Below are 20,397 nucleotides of genomic sequence, written 5' to 3' on the forward strand. Positions count from 1 at the left end.
CAGTTACAGACGACAGAAAAATACTCTTTTGTGGCTGCTAAAGTTCAGGAATGAATTCTGGCAGTCTTGCCCAATTCCCTAAAGTAGAGTCCACATTACCAACGTCTAATTTGCAGGCTTCACTTGTAACTCCCACTAGGGCCATCCATGGTAATGAATGGATTTAGTGATGGTGTCCTGAGTCATCTGCAGAGTGGCTGGTCTGGACACTGAGGCTCTTCCTTATAACCTCCCCAGATATATCACTCAAGGAAAAGAGAGAGGCTATGTGCTTGCATAACAGTTACAGACTTGGTAGTTTTACTAAATTGTAGTCCCAAGGAAAGTTGTTCCCTCTATCTGATCTAGAAAAGCAAAGGGGTCTTAGGAAAGGAAACATATTCTTGTTAGATCTCTCCACTCCTTAATATCCATTCCAAAATCTTTTACATTTGGCTTAAATATCCAGCTAACTGGCGTTGAACGTGACTTTCTCTAGACCTATGCCAGAGTATTCTTTAGGCAGTCAGATAAGAAATTTGGCCCATTTCTGCCCAGAAAGCAAAGAATCAAAGGTGACCCAGAGGTTAGATTCCTACTCTGACAAGGTGAGGTCCTGATACTAACTTTATGGCATTTTTTCTTAGCCCCTAGGTTTGCTGTATGAGGATTTACTTTCATGTACTAAGTAACTTGTACTCCTAAATCTGAGAAGGATAATTTGTTCACTCCCTTCAGTTTAGTACATATCAATAGCATGAAATAATTAATATTGAGTCATTTTTTTATCTTCTTAATTCTTTAAATCATTTATGCCAAATTCTCTCTGAAATATTTTTACATCTGCCTCTTTAGTGAAGTTCCACCAGTCTCCTAAATCCAGCAACCAAAATTGGATATTGATTTAGTGTCAATAATACTATCTAGCTTAAACTAAAAGTGTAAGTAAGAGAGAAGTCGAGAACAAAAATAAAATGCTGACCATGACAAAAATTAATGAATGATTTATTAGTGTTGGAGAGAGCACTCTTACTTTCTACTAAAAGACTTATGAGAAAGTAATATTATTTATCTTAGCAAACATTTTCAACACTGATTCCTCTTGAACTAATCTATGAGGCATTGTAATCTGAAAGTCATACGGAATTGTGTCATTAGATCATTTTCATTCTATGGTACATTCTTAAGCCCCCTCCCTTTCCTAGAATCAACAATCAACACATATTACACTCCAATGTTTAAAATGAATAAAAAAGATACAATAACAAAATCCACATTGAAAAGTTAGGTACTTTGAACTTTCTCATCACCTTACCAGTGTTTCCGCATGGACAGTCTAAAAGACAACTCAGCAATGTCTGAATGGAACTGCAAACAATGGCTCCTTCACAAGTGGGTCTTTAATTGATTACGGCTGTGTTTATGGAAGCAGAAGAGAATTTACACAAAATGACAGATTCCCTTCATTTTAAGGGGGTTTTACTGGCATTCACATGGTAAGGGTGGTTTCTCTATTGACTAGTCCTGCTATCTTTCCTTACATATATCCACTTGATTAACATCCAACTAAATAAACATTAAAAATGGTTACTTTATATAACTTTTTATTAGAATTATCTTCTCAGATCTTTTTTTTTTAATGGGGTAAAATTTACACTTTCTAAGATACGGCTCATGTTTAGTGAATCCAAACAAAATCCAGTTTTCATCTGTCTCTTTGCCACATATTCTTATATTAAATATTATAGAAAATAATTAAATAATAGGAAATCATTAGGACTCAGTTTAGTGGTGTCCCTTTTTGTTTTCAATTTGTGTAAGTAATTGCAGGGATGGGAAGTTTTAAATCATGAGATTTGGCTAACCCATCCAAGTAGTAGTATCTACTTTTACTATATAATTATGTAAAAATATTCTGATTTTAAAGTTGTGTTGTATTTATATAATGTCTTAATATGAGGTAGTACCATGGTCTTTCTAGTGATTGAGACAAACAGATTTTAAGTTTTAACTATATTAACCTGTAATTCTAAAAGGCTTTTCATTTGTCTGTTAATAGTGACCTCTACAGGTCAACCATAGCAACAACATAACATCCCAAGGTAGCTGCTCTGGAGTCCAAGGTTTATTCAATGATGAACAGCGGTATAATTGCAATAATAAATTTAATATACCTTAGACCCTCAATGCCAATTTATATTTTAAATCTTTCAATCCCACAAAAATCAACTGGTCTCATAAATATCTGTGGACTCTAATTAAAAACAAAGTAACACTGACAAAGTCTTAGCTGATTATTCAAAGAAAAATAAACTTTGCTTAGAAGCAGAAAAACTTAAAATGTATGTTAATGTAAATCTTCTTGTTATGAAAAATTAAGAAGAAAGCATTACATTATGGCTCTTTTCTCTAAAAGTGTGTGAACATGAAAGGTGTTATAAAAGAATAAATCCATCTTACCTCAGAACGTTGACATTATGTTTTTCCTCATTCACCATGGACTTTCTTTTTAAACCAATAGTGCAAATGAGCACTTTTGAAACTTTCTTATTTTCAGAAATAGATTGTATATTTTTATTTTATTAACATGTTATTAATTTATTGGTTTTTACATGACACTATACTCTAAGTCCATAAAACAGAGAATATCCCTGTTTGCAGTTTCAAATTTGGGAATTCTATACAAATAAACAGGGAAATATTTTAATATTGCTTAATTTACATTTACCATTTTGAACTTTCAAGGAAAAACTCTCTCTGACTCAAGTCAGCCAAAACTGTAATCAATCCAAACTTCTTAGTTTTAGTTATTTTTCTCTAGTTAAACTAGTTGTTCTAAGGAATTCCCTGGCAGTCCAGTGGTTAGGACTCTGTGCTTCCACTGTACGGGGCAAAGGTTTGATCCCTGGTCAGGGAACTAAAATCCCACAAGCCACGCTGCATAGCCAATAAATAAACAAATAAATAAAAGAATTAGATGTTCTAGTGAACACCTGAAAACTATAAATTAATATATTGCAACTTTCTGACTCCAACCTCTTACCTTCCATCTACTTCTACTATCCCACTATCTCTTACTTCGCTGGGCCCTCAACTTTAAAGACATCTGTTTATTTTCCCTACCTACATCCCAACATTTCAAACACTCTCTTACCAACATCCTACACTCATTGCTCTATGCCATTTCAAGGCTAACATACACTAACCCTGTGTATGAATGACACCTACCTGTCTGCCTTCTGTAGGCCTTCTCTCAAGCAACTTCACAATTTAAGAATATGTTTATGATCTATAAATAGTCCCCAATAAAACTAGGCAGAATCTCTTGAAAATAATAAGATATGGTTTGTTGACAAAGAACTATTCCTTTGAAAAATAAGCTTCTGAAATCTAGGATAAAAAAGAATTATAAAAAAGTAGACTTTTTGTCCTAGCTGGAGGTATCAGGCAATAAAATAAAGGCAAGGTTTCCAAATTGGAAAGGAAGAAGTAAAACTGTCACTATTTGCAGATGACATGATATCATATGCAGAAAACCCTAAAGACTCCACCAAAAAAAACCTATTAGAACTAATAAACAAGTTCAGTAAAGCTGCAGAATACAAAATCAATATACAAAAATCAGCTGCATTTATATAACCTAATAATGTACTATCAGAAAGAGAAATTAAGAACACAATTCCAGGTACAATGTCATCAAAAAGAATAAATGCCTAGGAATGAATTTAACCAAGGATATGAAAAACATATACACTGAAAACTATAAGACATTGATGAAAGAAATTGAAGAAGATACAAATAAATGAAAAGACATTCCATGTCTCATGGATTAGAAGAATTAATAGTGTTAAAATGCCCATAGTACCCAAAGCAATCCACAGATTCAGTGCAATCCCTATCAAAATTCCAGTGGTATTATTCACAGAAATAGAACAAAAAAAAAAAACCCCTAAAATTTGTATGAAACTAAAACAGACCCCAAAGAGCCAAAGCAATATGGAGAAAGAGGAACATAGCTGGAGGTATCACAGGTCCTGATTACAAACTGTATTACAAAGCTATAGTAATCAAAACAGTATGGTATTGGCAAAAAATCAGACACATAGCTCAATGGAACCAAATAGAAAGCCCAGAAATAAACCTATGCATATATGCTCAATTAATTTATGACAAAGGAGCCAAGAATATACAGTGGAAAAGGACAGTCTCTTCAATAAATTGTGTTGAGAAAACTGGATGGTCACATGAAAAAAATAATGAAACTACACCACTGTCTACACCATGCACAAAAATTAACTCAAAATGGATTAAAGACTTAAATGCAAGACCTGAAACCATAAAACTACCAGAATAAAACATAAGAGATAAGTTCCTTGACATGGGTCTTGGCAATGATTTTTTTGGATCTGACCCCCCACCCCCACAAAAAAAAAAATGCAACAAAAGCAAAAATAAATAGGACATTCAAAAAGGTTTAACACCTATCCCTCTCAAACTATCCCAAAAAAATTGAAGAAGATGAAATACTCCCAAATACATCCTGTGAGACCACCATTACCCTGATACTAAAAACAGATAAAGACACAACACAAAAAGAAAATTACAGGCCAATGTTTCTATGAATATTAGCAAGCCAAATCCAACAATATATAAAAAGGATCATACACCATCATCAATTTGGATTTATTCCAGGGATGCAAGGATGGCTCAATATTTGCAAATCAATGTGTTACACCACATTAACAAAGGAAAGGATAATAGCTCATGCAACTCTATATCAAAAAAAACAACCCAATCAAAAAATGGGCAGAAGATCTAAATAGACATTTCTCTAAAGAAGACATACAGATGGCCAAAAGCACATGAAAAGATGCTCAACATCACTAATTATTAGAGAAATGCAAATCAAAACCATAATGAGGTATCACCTCACACTGGTCAGAATGGCCATCATCAAAAAGTCTACAAACAATAAATACTGGAGAGGGGGTGGAGAAAAGAGAACCCTCCTACACTACTAGTGGGAATGTAAATTGGTACAACCACTATGGAGAAAAGTATGGAGGTTCCTTAAAAAACTAAAAATGGAACTACCATATGAGCCAGAAATCCACTCCTGGGCATATATCTGGAGAAAACCATAATTTGAAAAGATACATGCACCCCCAATGTTCATTTCATTTACAATAACCACGACATGGAAGCAACCTAAATGTCCATTAACAGAGGAATGGATAAAAAAGATGTAGTACATATATACAATGGAATATTACTTAGCCTTAAAAAATAATGAAATAATGCCATTTGCAACAACATGGATGGACTTAGAGTTTATCATATGAAGTGAAGTAAGTCAGACAGAGAAAGACAAATATCATATGATATCACTTATATGTGGAATCTAAAAAAAAATGATACAAATGAACTTATTTACAAAACAGAAAGAGATTCATAGACCTTGAAAACAAACTTATGGTTACCAAAGGGGAAACCTGTGGGGGAGATGGAGGGATAAATTAGAAGATTGGGATTAACATTTACATACTACTATATATAAAATAGATGATCAGCAAGGACCTACTATATAGCACAGGGAACTCAATATTCTGTAATAACCTATATGGGAAAGAATCTGAAAAATAATGGATATATGTATATGTTTGCTGTATACCTAAAACTAACATAACATTGTACATCAACTATACTGCAATATAAAATAAAAGTTAAATTTAAAAGGGAAGAATACAAATCACATGATCATCTCAATTGACACTGAAAAAACATTTGACAAAATTCAACACCCATTCATGATAAAAACTCTCATGAAAGTGGGTACAGAGGGAGCATATCTCCACATAATAAAGGTCATGTATGACAAGCCCACAGCTAACATATCCACTGGTGAAAAGTTGTAAGCCTTTCCTCTAACTTCAGGAACAAGACAAGAATGCCCACTCTTCCCACTTCTATTTAACATAGAATTGGAAGTCCTAGCTACAGCAATCCTACAAGAAAAAGAAATAAAAGGTTTTCAAATTGGAAGTGAAGAAGTAAAACTGTCACTATTGGCAGATGATATCATACTTTATATAGAAAACCCTAAAGTCTCCACCCAAAAACTTTTAGAACCAGTAAATGAATTCAGCAAAGTTGCAGGATACAAGATTAATATACAGAAATCTGTTGCTTTTCTACACACTAATAATGAACTATCACAAACAGAAAGTAAAAAAAAAAAAAAACCTGTTTAAAATTGCATTAAAAATAATAAAACACCTAGGAATAAACTTAACCAAGGAGGTAAAAAACCTATACTCTGAAAACTATAAAACACTGATGAAGGAAATTGAAGATGATACAAAGAAGTGGAAAGATATCCCACGTTCTTGGACTGGAAGAATTAATATTGTTAAAATGGCCATACTACCCAAAGAAATATACATATTCAGTTTAATCCTTATCAAAATGCCCATGACATTTTTCACAGAACTAGAACAAATAATCCTGAAATTCATATGGAACCACAAAAGACACCAACTGGCCAAAGCAATCTTGAGAAAAAAAGAACAAAGCTGGAGGTATGTCAGACTATACTACAAAACCACAGTAGTCAAAACAGCATGATGCACAAAAACAGACACATAGATCAATGGAACAGAATAGAGAGCCCAGAAACAAACCACACACCTATGGTCAATTAATCTATGACAAAGGAGGCAAGAATATACAGTGGAGAAAAGACAGTCTCTTCAATATGTGGTGCTAACATTTTGTTGAGAATTTTTGCATCTATATTCATCAACTCTCCACAACCAAATATCCAAATTCATCACTAACAGTTCTACTTTCCCTTCAACAGCAGAACACAATTTAGCCAAGTTTTCTGCCACTTTATAACAAAGATTTCCTTTCCTCTAATGTTCAATAACATGTTCATTATTTCTGAGTCCTCACCAAAATGGCCTTTAATGTCCATATTTCTACCAACACTCTCTTCAAGACAATCTAGATTTTTTTGATCATGCATTTCAAAACTCCTCCAGCTTCTACCCATTATCCAATTCCAAAACCACCCACAACTTTTTAGATATTTGTTAAAATAGCACCCTACTCTCAGTACCAAAATCTGCATTAGTCCCCTAGGGTTGTCATAACCAAGTATTATAAATAATTCCAGACATGATTTGGGGGCGTGGGGGCGGGTAACTATTCAACCAGGACAGTAAGTATTAAATTGCTAAGGCATTTCAGGTCTATTTTATAGACGCAAAAATGTGATCTAACTTTTTTTAAATGAAATGTTTATAATACAACAACAATTATATTATTTGCAATCCACTAAGCTTTAAGCTTATAAAATATATAGAAGTCATCTTAAAAATATATACGATTAAATATAATTTTTCAAAATTATTTGGGAGTAGTAGCCCTTGGGGTAAACACATTTAGTTTTTTATAGTGATAGAAGTTTCCAAAAAGAAAAGGTATTATTGAGCATTGGGTGATTTGACAATATTGAGATTTTTCTGTCTTCTATACAATTCAACACATATGAGTGGAATGGAACGGGGATAGAAAGAGTCTAAAATAGACTTTGTTCACAATGTAATGAAACACAACCTACCTTCCCTAACCAGTATTTTATTCTCAATCCATAGCACTACAGGGAACATTTGTTTGTTTATTTTAGCCATGGGGGCTTTCAGGGCTTATCATAAAGTTTGATTTAACCTAACTGTCCTATAAGGACACCTGGTATACCAGAAGATAGTTTTACTGCTGCTGGAGGAGCCATTTATGGAACACAAGGATGCATATCTGAGTCAGGTCTTAAAGGATGACTGAGTTTTTATGAAACAGTGGAAGTGGAGAAGGGTGTTGGAGGTATAGGAATGGAATAAGCAAAGGTATGGAGCCATGAGAAAGCAGAGTTTGTTGGAGAAAGATCAAATGGTATAGTATAGCTGAAATTTGGGATATTGTGGGAGAATATAGGGCCCAGATTGTAAAGATGAATTAGGGAGATGGCACAAGGGAGAGGGCAAAAGCAGACTGGGAGATCATTAGAAGGTCTGAAAATGGAAAATAGCTATTTAGAAAGATTTATTTTGAGTTATTAGGGAAGGATTTTGTGATGTGGAAATTAAATGAAAAAAGAGGTTCTAAAATGAACTCAAAGTGTATGTCTTGAGAAACCATTTGCCCCAATAACGATGAGGAAGGAAAAATTATCTTTAATATTTTCAGGTGATATGCTTGTGTGTGGGTGTGTGCATTTATGTTTATGTATATGAGGGAGACAGAAATGAGGTTGACCCATGTTTTGTATTATGAGCCAACACGAATGTAGACATTCAGGGGAAAAGGTGGTTTGTAAGTGTCCCGATTTTTGACATTTATTCTTAGAAATAAAAATCATCAAAATCCTTTTTATTGATAATCTTCAGAATAACAATAAAGTCGTTAAGCAGGGTAAACATTTTAAAATGTGATACAAAGACACTGAAGCTTATTCATCTTCCTCCTTCCATACTTTGGTATTGAACAAAGAACACTGGGCTTAAAGTTATAAAATTTGAGTTTCAATCAATAAATGACAGTTGTTAGTTTTACAACCCTAAGTCCAAGACTCAGTTTTCATATGTATACTCTGAAGAACAGTCTCATCAATCTCTCTAAAAACTATATGATTTTAAGCTCTTTCCTTGTCTGTTTCCTGAACTAGAAAGTTTTGTCCACCCACATTTTTGTAATCTTACCCCATATTTTCCTGGATGAATTGGAACTAGCCATCTTTGACTATAATCCCTCACTTTACTCTTTCATTTTTCAACAGCTCAATAACTAGTAAAAAATAATGCATTATAATTTATTTTTGTACAATAATGTTCATAAAATCTTTTAAAGTTTTGTCATCTATAAACTGTATTTGAATAGGTATATAAATTATATATACTTGGATTTTGCAATGCTGATAAAATTATAAATAAGTTAAATAATGCACATTTTTAACAAAATACAAAATTCTATAAAATATATTCATTATGCTCTAGCAGTAAACACATTTTTCTGAAGGTTGTCATTCTTTAGAACTTCATTTTTTTAAGCCTCTAATGTAGTGCTTGTGCTAGGTTAAGGATTATAAATAGAGGATGACGAAGCTAGGGCTGTGAAAAACCTTTAATTACCTGAATTAAGTTTGCAGTTTTGCCAAAAAACCCTGAAGGATTAATTCACGTTTAGTTCATCAGGATTTCCATTTATTTCTTGGTTTATGTAAAATTCTACTGAGGTTACATACTCAGGAGTTTCCGTAAAAATCTTCATTTTTAATAAAACATTTCTTAAATCAAGTTGTCAAATGTTCTTATCAATTCCAATAGAGAACGTAAATTTTTACAATAATAAAGGTAGAGACAAATGGAAAATAGAATCCATAAATAACTCAAAACCTTGTTTCAGCCAATTCTGAAACAAAAGTTCTATTCTCCATCACACTACTTATGAGTACTAATAAGGAATATTAAAATTTCCTATATTAATAACTTTTTAAAGTTTTATGTCCTCTAACAAAGACTGGAAGAATTATAATGTCCAACATTCAGGAAAATTTATTTAATGTGGTATAATTTATTTCCAGCTATTATCAAAATTTGTGAACAAAATATTTAAATGTTGAGTGAATTTTTCAATTTTTGTTCACAATGTTTGGACATCAGAGATAGAGAGCTGATTTAAATTCTTTGGACACTTTACTTGGTGTAGTAGATTTAAAAGATGGACAGTTCTTAAATCCTTTCCATCAAAAATTGGAGCGTACTTTTCCACCTCTTGAATCTGGGCATGTCTTATGACTTACTTTGACTAAAAGAACATGCCAGAAGTGCTGTTGAGCTGTTGAGTTCTAAGCATTGGCCTCAAGAAGCTTCGTAACTCCTTCTCTTGCTCTTGAAATTCTGACACCAACATGTGATAAGCCTGACCTGGGTTGGTAAAGGATTGAGAGACTATATCAAAGGGACTCCAGTTATCCCAGTTTTCCTAGTCAATACCATTATAAACAAACCAGCCCCAGCCAACCCACCAACTGATCATAGGCACATGAATGAATCTTGCCAAGATTAGTCAAGCCTGGTCCAGAACAGAACTGCCCAGTTGAGGCCAGCCCAGATTCATAAGCAAATAAATAGTTGTTGTCTTAAGCTGCTAACTTTAGGGTAGTTTACCAAGAAGTAAAAGCTAACTGATAAAGTTCAAAAAGCTTTCCTATATCCTAGAGATTTCACATAAACAAAATATCTGTTAGTACCTATAAATAGCACTTAAAGGACTCTTACCTAATTGCATAAAGAGGTGACTTTGGACATGATTTTTTAAATATATAGCTTTCATCCAATAACACTTATCTTCCTTTCTACCTTAAAAGACTCTATTGTCATTTGATCTTCAGGGATTTCCTAGACAGATTTTAGAATGCAGAACAATGCTACTTAATACTGTTAAATAATATTTAAAAAAAAAACATGATTCACTAGCCTTATCTTCACCTTCTGTCAACAAAGGCAAATAAAAAAACAGTAAAGACTTGAAGATAGTACTTCAAAAGCAAATAGGTATAGAGAACACATGTATGTATTATTAGCCACATTATGTCGGAAAGAGAAATGACGTTCATCAACTTTAAGTAATGTATTCAAGGTTACCAGGGTATTGAAATCAAAGGTTAAACTCCAGCACCTGACTTATAAAATAAATGTTTTTCCCATTAAAAAAAATAATAATACTATTCAAAACTAAGGGTCAGGAAAATTAGTCTTAAAATCACGTTTGTAAAGGGTCCCCCTCATTTAAGGGGCCTTCTAAAATTCTCAGCATATTTATTTACTTATTTATTTAACATTTCTCTATTTTATTTATTTTTTGGCTGCATTGGGTCTTAGTTGAGGCATGCGGGATCTTCATTGAGGCATGCAGGATCTTCATTGAGGCATGCAGGATCTTCATTGAGGCATGCGGGATCTTTCATTGCAGCACGGTTCTTTGTTGTGGCCCGCTGGCTTCTCTCTAGTTGTGGCACGCAGGTTCCAGAGCACGTGGGCTCTGTAGTTTGCAGCACGCGGGCTCTCTTGTTGAGGCACGCGAGCTCAGTAGTTGTGGCATGCAGGCTTAGTTGCCCCGCAGCATGTGGGATCTCAGTTCCCCGACTAGGGATCGAACCTGAATCCCCTGCATTGGAATGCGGATTCTTTACCACCGGACCACCAGGGAAGTCCCAGGATACTTATTTAAATACGCTATTTTATAATATTAACAACCATACAATCTGCTTAGGAATATTGCAGGATCAAACTATCAATTGAACAATACAATTTCAAAAAAGGCTAGAAGAATGCCATCATAAAAAAAAAATCTGTAAATCTTTATCCATCCCCTACTTGTAGATATTGGCTGAATTCAGTGTCAGTTATTGTGCTCCTGGAAATACAACATTTCCTTCTTGTATCCATATGTACACTTCCAGATATTGGGGGAAGATGTATAATGATAAACTTTAAAATATCCCAGAGTTGACACTGGTTTTCTTTCTCTGTAGAACGAAGTTAAGGACATAGATGTGTGGCGTGGAGGTCAGGAATGAATGTGGGAAAACAGTTATATGGACTATAGACAAATTAAGCATATCTTTCCTAACACTGTGATAATGGTCTCAAACCTCAGTTTTTCTTCTATTTCATGTGATGTGGATTATGAATCATGGGATGGAAATTCTCAAACTCTTTATCCAGGGCCAGAAAAGAAATTGCATATGCTGTGTGTAGTGTTTTTATAAGTCATTTCTAAGATGGTAGATTACTAAAAATCTTACAACATCTAGTGTAGTTAAAATTTTTTGATATTGAATTGTTCTCACAAACTGTTATGTGTTTAATACTACAGAAATTCCTTCAATAATTTCATCGGATAGTCTTCGGTGGGATAGGTACAACAGGGCCTTCAATAAGCATAACCTTTTATTTTTTATCTAAGTTAAATTTGCATACTTTGAATTATGAATGACTAATAATATATCTTCACATATATCTATTTCATATATCTTCATATACATTCTTCATATATATCTATTATATAATAGTTTTGAAAATACTAAAATTAAATAAAATACTAAAAATTAAACAAAATAAAATTAATTTTAAAATACTAAAATTAAAATACATTTAATTATCACAGAAATTCTGTTTTTCCCTTTAGAGATACCTTTCATTTTCTTTTGCCCATTAAAGGAAAAATGGTAAAGCACAGAGTCAAAATATTTAGTTTGTTAATTATACTAAATATGATGAAAATCAGCAGGAGATGCTGAAAGGTTGAAAACCAATTTGGAAAAAAATCAGGCAAATGCTAAACAAAGTAATGCTCACATAACTATAATAATTATAAACTAAAAATTGCATTTAAGAATATAGATACAGATATAGATATCTCCCTAGAGCTAAAGAAGGTCCATAAATGATGTTTTAATTTATCAAGATTACACAACACTTCTAAACTTTTATAGGTCCAAATATATATAAAAGTACTTTTAATAGAACTACATAAAATATCAAATTTATCATCATAGTGACAAATTTTATCACACATTGATGAAATACAACCATATACTGAGCCTTAAGGCTAGTCTTAAAAGTTCTGAAATATTAATAACATACATACCACACTACCTGATCACAGTGAAATTAAGCTGAATAAATAACTAACCCACAAATAACTAAAAAATCATTATACGTTTGCAAATCAAGAAAAACTTCACATTGCTTCATGGGCCAAGGTAGAAATACTAATTATAATCAGAAAATATTTTTGAACTGATTAAAATTACTATATTAAAACTTAGATGCTATAGTCAAAGTCATATATAGAAGAATAGTTACAGCCTTAAATGCATATAGTAAAAATGAGAAATCAATAATCATAATAATTTAGAAAAATAAAACAGCAAATTAGATACAAAAGTAGAAGGAAAGAAGTAATAAAGATAAAAAAAAACTATGGAACAACAAAATAGAGAACAAATACAGAAAAAATCATTTTTCAAAAATATTAATAGTCAATAAAATATATAAAATTGATCAGGTGAAAAGAGGGAAGGCCCAAATAAAAAGGATTAGAAATGAAATGGGGACCTAACTGCACATACTGCTGGTGACCTTGCCTGAAACAATCCACTCCTTGCTAGAGCTTCCTTTTCCCACCCCTTATGCCTATAAAGATTTGCATTTTGTATAGCTCTTCAGAGCTCCTCTCTATTTTCTAGATGGAATGCTGCCTGATACTTGAATTGTTGAATAAAGCCAATTAGATCTTTACTCAGTTGAATTTTGGAGGTTTTTTTGTTTGTTTGTTTTTTAACACCAGCATTAAATAAATAGTATTGGAAATGCAGAGGCAAAAAGACCAGTATTGTTCCAACAAAAATATGTTTTAAAGAGCCATGGCCTTGTGAAAAATAAGCATTGATATCTTATTCTTGTGGTGGGAGCTATGACGTTAGACAGGAATCACACCTTTGACAATAAAGAACGAAAAGAAATGGTTCCTAAACTTAAACAGGAGGGGATAGTGTCTGAATACTATGAAGAATCTTTATTTGCACTGATTGGCAATAAATAAATATGTATGTGCCTCTTCTCTAGCCGCTATTCTAAATCTTCATTAATATATCACTATGCGTCCTAAGGGCCCATGAATTCTGTAGTTTTTAAAGTCAATTTACTTATTTCTACAGTGAGACACATCAGAAGTATTTTCTTGGTGTCCCATACATCCTAGCAGTGGCCCTACTTTTTGAAAAAGCCTGGGGCAGAGGATGGGTGTAAGGAAACAGGAGAACAGTAAACAATTGTTTTCGAGTCTCTGTATTAGATATTTTATATTAATTTACTTTTTTAATCCTCACAACTGGCCTATAAAATAGATATTTATTCAATGCTTACTAAGAAACAGAAACTCATAAAAGTTAAACAATTTCCTCAAAGTCATACAACTAGTAATTAACAGAACAAGGATTAAAATCCAGATCTGTGTCACTGTGCAATCTACCCTCTATGTTATAATATGATCCCCTAAAGCATGGGTAACTTTCAGGGCCAAAACAAATACTCGGTTCTATCGAGAAGGATTTATGACAACACAATTCTTGGAAAAAGAATACAACATTAAGTACATTTCAATAATAATCTCTATACCTATATGACCTGTTATTGTGATTTTTCAGGTGTCCTTTTAAACTTTCTTAGCATTCTCACATTGGGGGAAAAAAAAGCATTTAACAACATGAAGCAAACTTTAGAGTACTCATATCTAGTTCCAAAAGAGGGGAATATAACAATGACTTTAAATTTGTATTTGCTAACATCAATGAGAAAATACAAAGATCCACTGAGCACCAATTTAAAGCGTAGGGTTAATGTGGCTATAGGAAAACTCATTAAAAAAAATGCTGACCTTTAATCCTAATTTTTCAATTAAATAGAACAACTGGAAAAGAGCCATCTCACTTGGTATTCTGCTGACAATGAGTGTGTACAGATAGATTTTTCTGAGATCATCAGGTTGTTTCTTTCAGGGCAGATAATCCCCCTTCTGGCCAATCATAAAAAGGAGATTGTATAATATTAGTTAACATTTAGATAATGCAAGTTATATACCAGACATTGTTCTAAATGCTTTACATATATTAACTTATTTATCCTTAAAACATCCTAATGAGGAAGATACTATTATTACTATTTTCATAACCATTTTGCAGAAGAGAAAATTGAGACAGAGCGGTCAAGTCATTTTTCTAAAGTCACACAACTGGTTAGTGACAGAGTGGAATTTTAACCCAACCAATCAGTCTTCTGTGTCTATGCTTTAATCACTATGCAATATAACCTCCCTGCATAGAACAGAGGGGAAGAGCACAGACTCTGGAGCCAGATTGCCTGAATTTAAATACAGACTCCACTGCGTACTAAGTATGTGACGTTGAGCGTAATTTCTCTCAGCTTCAGTTTCCTCATTTGCATACTGGAATGGTGTATAGAATTATGTCGTGTTCAGATGTTTGTCAGGATTATATGAGGTAGCCCACAAAGAACACTCAGCTCAATAACTGGAGGTATTCAATCACTGTAAGCCATGATTATGATAATGTAGTCACTCTTCCTTTTCCTCTGTTATTAGACAAACAGGTGAGGAAGATTCAACAAGGGATAGCCTAATACTTCTGTAATACCAGATGGGCAAAAGGGATCAACCAATACACAGGCATTTTAATATTTAAATATTACATATCCTTAAATTTGGGCTTAAGACATTTTTAAAAAGTGCTTTAAAATACTATACTATTAGATCATGGAAGTTATAATAGATTATTGTATTAGAAGATGTCCCACTATCTTTTATGATACAGTATTAGCAAATGCTTCTAATGTAACCAAGCAGGACCCTATGAGGCCTTCCCCCATATCCTTTGCTTTAGCTCCTCTCTGAAGTATCTAGATAACAGTATTTGATGCACATTTCCTGAATTGTTTTACAGATGTGAAAACCCCTGACCGAATGGAAGATGTTAACTACTTGATGACCATGAGCCTCCTGGAGCCTAAGGACTGATAATGTTAACCTTGTGACACCACCCTGTTCCCTCAACATCAGCCAGACAGAACATGCATGAGCAGATCACGTACCCTGTGACACACCCACACCCACCCCAGGCCCGCAACCTGGCTTTTAAAAATGCTTTGCCAAAACCCTTTGGGGAGCTCAGGGCTTTTTAGGATATGAGCCACCCATCTCCTTGCATGGCCCTGCAATAAACCTTTCTCTACTCCAAACTCCTGACGTTCCAATTTGTTTGGCCTCACTGTGCTTCGGGCACATGAACTTGCACTAACACTAGTTATAAATGCTCTTTCACTTCTAATTTTTATTGAAAACATATCTATTTAGGTATAGATATTTAACATATATCACATGAGGAAAATGTTAGTTAAGGAAATTGGCTTGTTTATTCCTAAAAACTTTTTCATAAAATCTAACTCTACTATATTTTGTTTTTAATTTGGAGTCATTGTTTTCCATGACTTCCAACACAATATTATTCTCTGTTTCATCAAATTTTGTTGGTGATGCAGCATTTCTTAAAAGACTCCTGTTTTGTTGTCTCCAAGATTTGTCTTTCAAGTTTCTGATATTCATTCTGAAAGTTGTGATGCTGATGCTTTTCTATTTGAAAGCTCATAGTTTTATTTTTTTTCTCAGTTGAATTACATTTTGCTGGAAATCAAACAGCTTCTGTTAAAAAACAACAGGGAGTTTTTAAACAAATTGATGTTTCAATACTTTATATCTTGTGTCATGCATGAATTTGGTCATTCTAGCCTGTCTTTACAATTTGTTTTATCTATTTCAACAGACTTGGTAATCTCTCCTGCTTCGGTTGCATAGTTTAAAGTGTAGTATATATTTCCAAAAACACACATAACTCAGTTAGGTGAATAAAATAAAAATAGCTATGCCTAGTTTGCACATGTGCAGGCATTAACTAGTATACCACAACTGACACTTAGTTGACAGCCATTGTAAGATGCGTTCTAATTTTAGACATGCTAGTATTTGAAAAAAAAAAATGCATCTTCAGTTGGATGAAATGTGATAACTTAATTTGCTACATTGCTCATCTGATCACATAAACATCTGTCACACTCTCACTGTCACTAACTTCACTATCCATAGCTTTCTCATCCTTCCTTTCTTTGCTTACCCAACAGGAACATTTTTAACTTCCCCTAAACTTCATAGTTTAGAATAGAGATAGCAATCCTCCAGGCACAGGCTTACCAACAGAAAGAGTCTAATAACTAGTCTGCAAAAACCAACCTACATCCCGCACCAAAGTTAATTATCCTACATTTTGAAGAACTATAATGTACTACAAGAATGCCCCCAGTTCTGTCCAGATCTGTATGGCAAGTTAGACTCAAAGCAGAGGTTCAGGAATATTTTACAAATTTCAAAAGCTGTGATCATTTCATCATCAACCCTTTGCTCTTTTCTGTAAAAGCTGCTGAAAAGACTTGGGCAAAGTTTAGAATTAGATCTTAACTGGACCCTTGTATCTCCAGTGTAAAAGTAATTAACTATACTTTTGCGGGGAGAGACCATTAAGATCTTGACATTTATCCTTTTAAAATCTGTACTTTAATTTTTTTGCTCCGATTTTTAAAGTTCTACTTTAATACTATTTATTCTCTGAATAAACCACAGAGAAAGAACCAAAAGTCAATACAATTTTTTAAAGTAGCTAAACAACTTACAGATAATAGAGGCTAGAGATTAAAGAACAAAAAGAACATTCTGATTAATACTTGAATCTCAAATTGAAATCTTTAACAATCTTCCTTAACAAACTAAGTCATCTCTGTTCTTAATAAACTAAAGGGGAAAAATATTCTACAGGAATATGGTCTCTAATTACATTTTTAAGTACAATTTTTTTTAGTGATTTTATCTCTGGAATAATACTCTTCTGAGTATTTTACGTATCAGAGATTCATGGTAAGTCCTCAATAAATGTCTATTATTATTATTTTCAATTCTTTTCCCACATACAAATTCTTGTCCTTTAACTCAGAATAACTAAGTCATACTAAAAGACTCTTAAAGAAAATAGTATTTATCCTATTTGCTTATGCCTCCCCTGAATAGGGTCTAGTACTGCTGATCTATAGTGGTTAATTTAAAAGATCTAGTTGACCTAAATACAAATTTAGCTTTGTTTGAAATTTCTGCAATTCCATTGAACATATTATTGTCCATCTAGATGGTTAATTACTATAAATATAAAAAAAGATTATCTCATATTGCTATAACATACACATTTTATGACAAAGTAGGAGTTAAACATAATCTTTGATAGATAAAACATTGCATTTGTAAGGAGTACAAATAGAAATATTATTTCATTTTCCACTCCCTGACATTTTGTAAGAATTAGGGGGAAAAAATGCCCAAACTAGCTTAAGTGGGTTAGATGAGATAGTGAAAAAAGAATTCATGAGAAAGTTTTCCCTATTAAATTGAATTTGCAATTGATAGCAGAGTATTAAAAATCTCCATTTACTTAAATGTTTATCTTGTTAAATATTATTGTCCTTGGAACTAGTGATTAAACAATTCTTCTAGGCAGTAGTTCAATATAAAAATTAGTGTAACTATATCTTATTTTATTCTACTAAAAATACAGCATTATAAAGTTTTCACATTGTACTCTGCAATCACAACCATTGTCTCAGCATGCTACTAAATAGTGTATTCTAATTCAGAATGTGGCTCTAATTAGCTCTTAAATGAACTTACTTTAAAGAAACTGAATGCTATCCAAGAGTATTTGTTTGGTAAGCACAGCATTTGAGGGATATCATTAAATATAAGAGAACATGCATGGCAATCACTAAATGAAGAAACAGAATGGAATTTTTAAAAAAAAATTGTATTGAGACGTGATATATAACATTTTCAGGTGTACAAGATAATAATGCAATATATGTATATGTTGCAAAATGGTCACCACGATAAGACTAATTTAACATCTATCACCTTACAAAGTTTTTTTTTGTGTGTGTGATGAGAACTTTAAAGATCTACTCTCTTAGTAACTTTCAAATATACAATATAGTATTTTTATCTATAGTGACCACGCTCTACATTATATCCCCAAGACTTACGTTTTATAGCTGGAAGTTTGTACCTTTTGACCACCTTCACCCATTTCTCCCACCCTCACCCCTTGCCTCTGGCAACCACCAATTGGCAGAACTGAATTTTTTGAAGCTATAAAAACTGTACAAAATTTTCAAACTTTAATGTTAAAGAACCAACTATGACACTTTAAAAGTGGCCTTACTATTCAACAAAATGGATAACAATTAATGTTGGGTAAAAGTAAAGAAAATCTCGGTATGTTGTCAACTTTTATGTTCTGTCATACCCTCTAGAAAAAGACCACAAGGAACATACCTACAGTTGAACAAGTTAGGTTTTACTGCTTGGTGCTATGAGAGAGAATGTATACTATGGAGAACTGTGGAAGTTTTCAGTAAGGGGATGTTAGAAATCACTTATAAGAGCTGGGCTATAGTTGGATGAGTTGGGGGAGGGTACAAGGGGTGAGGCCCTGAATTTGGTTCTGTCAGAAAATGAGACAATTTTACAATTGGGTATCTCAATAAATGTTATTTATAAGAAAGGTACACTAGAGTGAGGCTAAAGCTATAATTGGTAAAGAAGAAACAGTCACTCATATTAGCTAGAAGTGGGAAGTGTTTGCTATCTGTGGCTTCCACAATTATTGATGTTTTGTTTGTATTCAGACATGATTATTAAGTGGGCTTGTTTTTGTCTTGCTCTATCATGGTCACAGGGTGGCCCTCTCTGATGGTGGCATTCTATGAAATTATTCTATGTGCAAAAAGAGAACACCATCATTTAGCTAGGAATGTCAGGGCAGTTAATAGGAACACTAAAGCCTGGTTGATAGTATCAGGCCAAGTCCCAAATGTCAGGGGAGGTTTTTCTCTTTGTCATCATTCATTCATAAAGACAATTAGCTGATTTTTTTCTCTTCTTCGACAATTAGTTGATTTTAACTAAAAATGTACGTGGTGGCTTTGTTTTTACTCAATTCTGTACTATACCATCGTGTATTTTTTAAAATGATTTTCTTCCAGTTTTACTGAGATATAATTGACATTCAGCACTGTGTAAGTTTAAGGTGTACAGCATGATGATTTGACTTCCATACATCATGAAATGATTCCCATGATGTTTAATGAATATCCATCATCTCATATAGATATAAAATAAAAGAAAAAAATTTTTCCTGTGATAAGAACTCAGGATTTACTCTCTTAACAAGTTTTATATGTAATATACAGCTGTGTTAATTATACTAATCATGTATATTGTACATTACATCCCTAGTACTTATTTATCTTATAACTAGAAGATTGCAACTTTTGGCCACTTGTCATCATGTGTGGACACAAATGTGCTGCTTAATAAGCAATATGGGTGGAGTGACTCAATATTAATTTTACTAAGTTTAAGTTTTTATTATAACTAATGATGTGATCTTTTAAAAAATCCATTTTAATAATATTGGATGGACTTCCAATTTACATTATGGATTTACGTAGGGGGAATTTTATCATTAAAACTAATAATCCAAAAAGATTTGAAAGTGAATATGGAGAAAATAAAGCTGAAGTAGGAAATGGATTGTTTTTGTTTACTTCAGAGAATAAAGGTTTACATAAAGTAAAAATAATAAAGAGCAAATAGGATAGAAATAGTTAATGGCTAACATTTATTAGC

Source organism: Stenella coeruleoalba (genome assembly GCF_951394435.1).
Source record: "Stenella coeruleoalba genome assembly, chromosome: 1".
Lineage (NCBI taxonomy): Eukaryota > Metazoa > Chordata > Mammalia > Artiodactyla > Delphinidae > Stenella > Stenella coeruleoalba.